The sequence below is a fragment of the Neophocaena asiaeorientalis genome, unplaced genomic scaffold, assembly GCF_003031525.2.
Source record: "Neophocaena asiaeorientalis asiaeorientalis breed wild unplaced genomic scaffold, Neophocaena_asiaeorientalis_V1.1 scaffold273, whole genome shotgun sequence".
NCBI lineage: Eukaryota > Metazoa > Chordata > Mammalia > Artiodactyla > Phocoenidae > Neophocaena > Neophocaena asiaeorientalis.
Window position 1 is genome coordinate 843,711 of NW_020171827.1, and position 7,715 is coordinate 851,425.

Genomic DNA, 7,715 nt, shown 5'->3' on the forward strand with positions numbered 1-7,715 from the left:
AATTTTTTTTTTTTTTTTTTTTTTTTGCGGTACGCGGGCCTCTCACCGCCGCTGCCCCACTGCGGAGCACAGGCCCCGGACGCGCAGGCTCAGCGGCCACGGCTCACGGGCCCAGCCGCTCCATGGCATGCGGGATCCTCCCGGACTGGGGCACAAACCCGCGTCTCCTGCATCGGCAGGCGGACTCTCAACCACTGTGCCACCAGGGAAGCCCATACATCAGTAATTTTGATAGAAATCACCGTATTACCCTTCCTGTGGGTTGTACCACTTCCCACCTTCACCAGCAAAACATGAGTGTCCATTTCCCCACAGCTTCATCAGTCGTGTTGTCCAACTTTTGGTTGGGAGGTAAGAAATTGTACTCAGGGCAGTTTTAATGTGCCTCTGTCTTATTTTGAGTAAGGTTGAGTATCTTTTCATGTGCTTAAGGACCATTTATAGTTTTTGTGTGTATGAACTGACTGTTCATGTCTCTTTGCCCATTTTCTGTTGGGCACTTAATCTTTTCATTCCTGTTAACTAGGTGCTTTTATTAGTTGATATTAACCATTTACCTGTGATGTATGTTGCAGATATTTTCCCCAGTTTGTCATTTGTCTTATGACTTTCCATATAGTGTTTTCAGATAGATAATATCTCTCTCCTGCTAAGACACCAGGGAGGGCAAGTCCCACAGGTCTTGGGCTACCACTATGTCCCCAAATCTGTTTCTTCATCTGTAAAAAATGTGAACCTTGTTGTAGGGCCCCTTCACCTCTGAAAGTCTATGATTTCATTTTCTCTTCTTACCTTTTGGTTTATTAAGGTTCCCCTGCCTTCCCTTCTCCTCTGCCAAACCCCGCCCCTGCCTTCCCCTCCCTTTGCCTCTCTGCACTTGGGCTCAGCGGACACACATACCATTGGGAAATGTGGAAACTCACATGGTGTTACCTGAGAAGTGCCTAGAAGGGCTCCCTCCCCCATATATCCCACCTGATTTTCACGTGAAATTTCACCGTTAGTGATACATTGTCTTCTCAATTCCCACTAACTTTATTCAGGTCTCTGTTACTTCTTATCTGGACTTAAGCTGGTCTCCAGGTTGCTCTGCCTGGATCACTTCTTTTCACCCTTCAGTCTATGTACTGCCTCCATATGACATTTCTTACAGAAGAGCTTTGATCATGGTACCTTCTAACTTTCTTGTATTGTCCATTTCTTTTATTGTTAAAGTTCCAAGTCCCTTCATGATAAGATCTCAAACTGTATTTTCAGCTGCAAGTCTCATTGTGCCATCCCTGGTCCCTTTCCTCCCATTACGTAGGCTACTCACTGTCATCCATCTCCATCCTCTTCTCAGGCTGGTCCTTCCATCTGACATGTCCTCCTTTCAACCAGGTCTGATTCTACCTACGAAATATTACCCATTTCTCATCATCCTCCTCTCAAGCTGGGATTAAAATCTGCTTTCCCGGTGCCCTCATAACAGTTTGAATAAAAGATCATACTGCATGTTTTTCTTGGAAGGTATCTTAGTGGGGTATATCTTAGTGGGGTATATATTTTTCTTTGAGGGTATATTTTTTCATCCTCATAGGGTCTGTAAGTAATAGTCTCTAGGGCATTTATTGCCTAGAATTGAAGCAACGCTCACTCCCAGGAACTTTAATTTAATTTGTACAGTACTCCTGGGATGGTAGAAAGTTAGGTAAGAGTGAATTAGTTTAGCAGATTTGGTTTTTTCCTCTTAAATTATGGTTCAGTAAAATATTAGTGTATACCTTTGTGGATGGGCGTGTGTGTGTATGTTTATGGGTGTGTGCACACACAAATGCCCACACCATTGCATGCTTATGGAAAGGGAATAGTGTTGAAAGAGAGGAAAGTATATAGAGGTGAGAATAGAGGGGAACTGAAGAGAACATTCTTCACTTTATGGTTTTTCCAAGGAGCAATTGCGCTCTTTCCTGAAACCGTCCACCTCTTTGTCCTGCCAAATTATATCTTTCCCATCTCTTTGATTTTGGATAAAATTTATCCATGGAAACTTTTCTAGTTAACCCATAACGACCACACCCCTTGCATCTCTCTGATAGGTTAACACATTCTGCATGGATGCGTTAAGACATTCTTGAAACAGTCTAGTGTATCTTGAGGCTGTCTTTTATCCATCTTATCGCCTCTTTGTCCTTCCTGAGATAGTACTTCCTAATTTAATCTTAGAGCCTTTCCAGAGGAATAGTTCATGACTCTTTGAGAGTGAAAGAATTCTGCAGGATATTTGATCTGGGTCAGACCCTAGTGCTCACCTCCATAACCCTCTCATTTAGCTGTGCCCATGGCTGCCTGGATTGAAGACTACATTGTTCCAGCCTCCCTTGCAGCTAGCTGTGGCCATGTGCCTAAGTTCTGGTCAGTGAGATGTAAGTAGAAGTGCCACATGTAACTTCCAGAAGTGATTTTTAAAGCAAGAAGGTGCTCCCTTTTAAGCCCTCTCTCCTTTCCAGTGGAGAGGGATGTCAAAATAATGGATGAAGCTTGAGGGACCATCTTATACTATGAGGTGTGATCCCTATGCTAAAACTGGCAGTATAGCAAGGTAGAGCCTGCGTCTGTGATGATTTTCTGCTGATGCATTTCTAGATACCTGCCCCCAGTCTTCTTTTATTTATTTATTTTAAAATTATTGATTGATTTATTTGACTGCACCGGGTCTTAGTTGCAGCACATGGGATCTTTGTTGCCACGTGCAGGATCTTCAGTTGCAGCATGCGAACTCTTAGTTGCGGCACGTGGGATCTAGTTCCCTGACCAGGGATCGAACCCAGGCCCCCTGCATTGGGAACGTGGAGTCTTAGCCACTGGACCACCAGGAAGTCCCCAGGCTTCTTTTACATGAAAGAGAAGTGAGACATTTGCCTTGGGCAGGTCTTCATTATTTAGGGTTCCATTATTCACGGCCAAACCTAATCCTAACTGAATATAGTCATAAAAAAGACCAAGATCTGGAGAATTACCAACAGGCCTCAAACAAGATTGACATATTAAATTCACTTTGGAGTGATAGTACCTCTCCTTATTTAAGCCATTCCCAGGAATTTGAAAGAAAGGAGCAAAAAAATTCCAGGCTGGCATGATACCACAAAACAAACTACCCGAGAAGATTCTTGTTGAGAATGCAGTGACGTGGGCATTACATACAGTAGAGAAACTGAGCTCCAGGAAGGAAAGTGACTCCCCCTAGACCACCCACCTCATTAGTTAGGCTCTGAACTCTCCTTCCTTGAGGTTCCTAGGCCAGTTCTCTTGCCTCAGCACGTTTTATCTGCAAATTTAATCCACTCTCCATCAGGAAAATTGGTTATACCCTGGGAAACTGGGCAGAAGCAGAGTGGAATATTCATCTTAGCTATAAGGCCGTGGGTAATCAAACACTGAGCTTTCATCTACCACCCACAAAAGAGAAGTTTAGCTTTCAAAATGTCTGCAAAAAAAGTTCTTTCAAGTTGTGTCTTTCTGACTGTAGGAAATGAGTCCTGCATGAGATGATACATGATAAAACACTTTGTGTGGGGCTGAGAGGTGCAGTGGAAGGCAGTACTCTCCTGTCTTCCCTGTGGAGTTAGAAATCTCCAGGTCCCAGGAGTTGACAGGCAGACCAGTCACAGTTACAGTTACAAAGTTGTGCTTGAGATCATGAAATGGAAACATAAATATGACAAACATTTTCTTTGGTACTAGATGACAATTTCCCAGTGCACAGAGCTCTTCAAAAAACAATATTGCTATTTAAAAACAAACAAACAAATAATATGCTGTTTCTTTCTACTAAATCTTTCAGCATATTTCTTATTCATTGCAAATTTCTAACACCTGTCTGTGTATAAAGATGCTAAATCCGAGTTGGATATAACAAATCCTCATATAATAGGAGTTGTGCTTTTTCAAAGGCTTTCCTCCCCGTCGTTTCAGGAAAGTTGCCTATCTTAGAATCTCAGGTTTTTAACACTGACAGAAACCTCTTAGTTCAATATATAGAGAATCTAATCCCTTCATTTATAAATGAGAAACATTGAGGTCCTAAGAGAAGAAAGATTGTGCTACAGACTAGCTCAACTAGCTCTAGGTCACAGAGCTAGCTGAAGTTTTAATAAGTATCACTTCAACTGCTTTTAAATCTTTGCAGAACAGATTAAAAAGAAATATAGGACTTCCTTGGTGGTGCAGTAGTTAAGAATCCACCTGCCAATGCAGGGGACACGGGTTCAAGCCCTGTTCCGGGAAGATCCCACATGCTGTGGAACAACTAAGCCCGTGCACTGCAACTACTGAGCCTGCGCTCTAGAGCCCGGGAGCCATAACTACTGAGCCCACGTGCCACAACTACTGAAGCCCGTGCACCTAGAGCCCAGGCTTCACAACAAGAGAAGCCACCGCAATGAGAAGCCCACGCACTGCAACGAAGAGTAGTCCCTGCTCGCCGCAACTATAGAAAGCCCGTGCACAGCAACGAAGACCCAATGCAGCCAAAGAAAAAAGTTTATTAAAGAAAAAAAAACTTAAAAAAAAAAAGAAATATCTTTTCTTCTGTTTTCCAAGCCACCCAGCAGTCCAGATGAGAATCATAAATATGGATTCATAAATATGGGACAACAAAGTACTACCGTAGACAATTCAAATATTTTTCCTTTACCCTGAAAGAACAAAATGTATCATAACCATTCATTCTTTCTCACCTTTGTCGTCAGCTTTCTATGCATGGGTTGAACTGGCTTTTCTTTGCACTGAGGTGTGTGTGTGTGAAGATGTCATGTATTAACAGCTAATTAGGAGCATTTCAGAGCAGAGGTCGGCCTCGCTAACACAACCGAGTTTCTGTGTCACGGTGGTGCTGGATGCAGCTGCTGCTCTTAGGTGTCAACAAAGAAAGCCCAGTACAGTGGAGACGTTAGCCTAGGGCTAGAAGAAGCCTTCTGAGAGTAGCCAAAGTCCTCATTTGGAGCCTCCCACGTAGCTGTGTTGGCTGTTGGTCTGAGCAAACTGCTAGATGCCCGGAGGCCCCTAGTAACCCACTGCTAGCTCACAACACCTCTTATATTTACATGGAACAAACTACAGGCCCCCCAAAGGGGCAGCAAATACTTGTGAAAAGAGCCATACTGCTAAGAGAAGGAGACTGAGATTGTAGCCACCACTCTGCCTCTAACTGGGTGATGTTTCCATCCCATCGGCCTGCATTGTCAAAACAGTAGTTGGCCAAGCTTTCAGTCCTCAGACAGAAGTTGTCAGGAAAAAGTAAAACAATTAATGAAATAGCATGCTTTGGGGGAAGAGGAGAGAGAATGACATATTAATATCACATAACTAGGAGGTGATAAAATCTACATCTTCTATACATGATTTATCTGATTTACTACCTGCAGTATCACTAGTATATAAAATATCAAAGTTCTGTTTGATGCATTCCAGGGAATTCAGTATTTTGCCTTTATTGAAATTGATTAGGGTGTGGTACTTTTCACTTTTCATTTCAGACATTTAGAATGAGAAGGAATTGCTTTTCTAGCTTCAACTTAAGAAAAACAGCTAATGAATTCATCAGTATTTATTCAACAACAACTCAGTTTGCACAGGCCTGTGCTCAGAGATATTGGGATTAAAGCTTGGACCTGCCTGATTCTTGGAGTACATTTTAGGCAGCATGTAATTCATACAAATGCCCTCTTGAGCACCTATTCTAGATGAGGCAAAGAAGGCTGTTTTGACGTTACTATTTTGAGATGGCCACTTGGTAATTGCCATCTTCACTTCCTTTTTTTCCTTCACAGGGAACACAAACATTTCAGAACTCTTGTCACTGGTGTTTAGTGAAAACTAATAGAAACTGATTGCCATACAGAACACAAAGGATATAATTGGTTTCACAGTTACTTAGTGCTCTCCCAAAAAACAAACCATAGGGACTTCTAGCTAAACACGGCAGATAAAACAAAACGAAACAAAACATGACTGAATCTCCATTCCCTCTCGAAGCCCCACTAAGATGACAGAGAATGAAAAAGCACACATCAATAAGGACCATGGGAACAAAAGAGGAAATAGCTTTATTTTGAAAGCCAGAAAGCAGATGGATGGGCAATAACTGACCTACTAGACAGGAGAAAGCTGAATGGCAAGAGCCTGTAAGAAGCAAAGCCAAAAATCTGGTTTGATGGAGCCACCGAGGCCCCAAGAGTCTCAGCAGTAGAGGCACCAGCTGCCTCCAAAGGGGTGTGGACAAGACTGACACCAGGAGGAGTGATTAAGAATCTGTTTAAGGAATACTTGGACCTAGATTCCCTATGGTATCCTGCACCGCCAGTGACTATACCTTCTCAACTCAGTACAAGACTGAAGGTTGATTCTCAGAAGAGGTTGAGTGAGACTGCTCTGGATGAGGGAATACTGGACACAGCTGAGGGCACTCGTGACAACTAGAAAGCAGGGAGGCTAAGAGGGGCATCTGCAGACCAACTAGTGGCACCGCCAGCAACATCTGACCCCCGGAATGCTGCATGTGCGCTGGCAGGAGAAAGGAGCCTTCCTCTTTGGGTAAATGGATCAGCCCAGGAGACAGTGTCTACAGGCACTGGGGTAACTGTGGTAAGAGTGATGTCCACATCCTAATCCCTGACGCCTGTGACTATGTTAGGTTACATGGCAAAGGGGAATTAAGGTTGCTAATCAGCCAACCACAATAGGGAGAGTGTCCTGGGTTATCCAGGTGGGCCAGTGTCATCACCAGGCTCTTTAGAAGTGGAAGAGAGAAGCAGAAGAGGTCAGAGTGATGTGATATGAAGAAGACTTGACCCACTGTTACTGGCTTTGAAGAGGGAAGGAGAAGGCCAAAGGTCAAGGAATACAAGTGGCTTCTAGAACCTAGAAAAGGGAAGGAGGCTCCAGAAAGGAATGCAGCCCTGCCGACAAGCTAATTTTAGCCCAGCAAGACGGAATCAGACATTTGACCTCCAGAACTGTAAGATAGGAAATTTGTGTTGCTTTAAGCAGCCAAGTTTGTGGTCATTTCTTACCGTTGCAATAGAAAACTAGTGCAGACACAGACTGTTGGGGGAGCCCAATGGTGAATCTCATTTGTTGCAGATCCCACGCATACACTTTCATTCCCCAGACAGGAACTTTTTAGGACTTCTCTTGAAAATGGACAGCCAAGGAGTAACAGATATTTGAAGGAAGTATCTAACATAAAAGGCAAAGTTCAAAATTCATGAACACCACAGAGGGAAGAGACCATTCAGGGAGCAGAAGAAAATGTAAAAAACAAACAAAACTCTCAGAGAAATAAGAGAAGATATTGCATCCATGAAACAAGAACAGAGTGCTCTTGAAAAGGAGCATTCACAAGACTTAAAGCACCCTTAGGATTTCAAAATATAATAGAATAAATAAATATTAAATAGAATGGTAGAGAAATAAAGTTTTAAAAACTCCAAGAGAGAGGTCAGTGGCAACCCATCAACATGGATCTCTGTTAAAGATATCAAGAATAGGTCTTACTTTAAGAGATACCAAGTAGGGCTTCCCTGGTGGCGCAGTGGTTGAGAATCCACCTGCCAATGCAGCGGACACGGGTTCGAGCCCCGGTCCGGGAAGATCCCACATGCCGCGGAGCGGCTAGGCCCGTGCGCCACAACTACTGAGACTGAGCTCTAGAGCCCGCGAGCCACAACTACTGA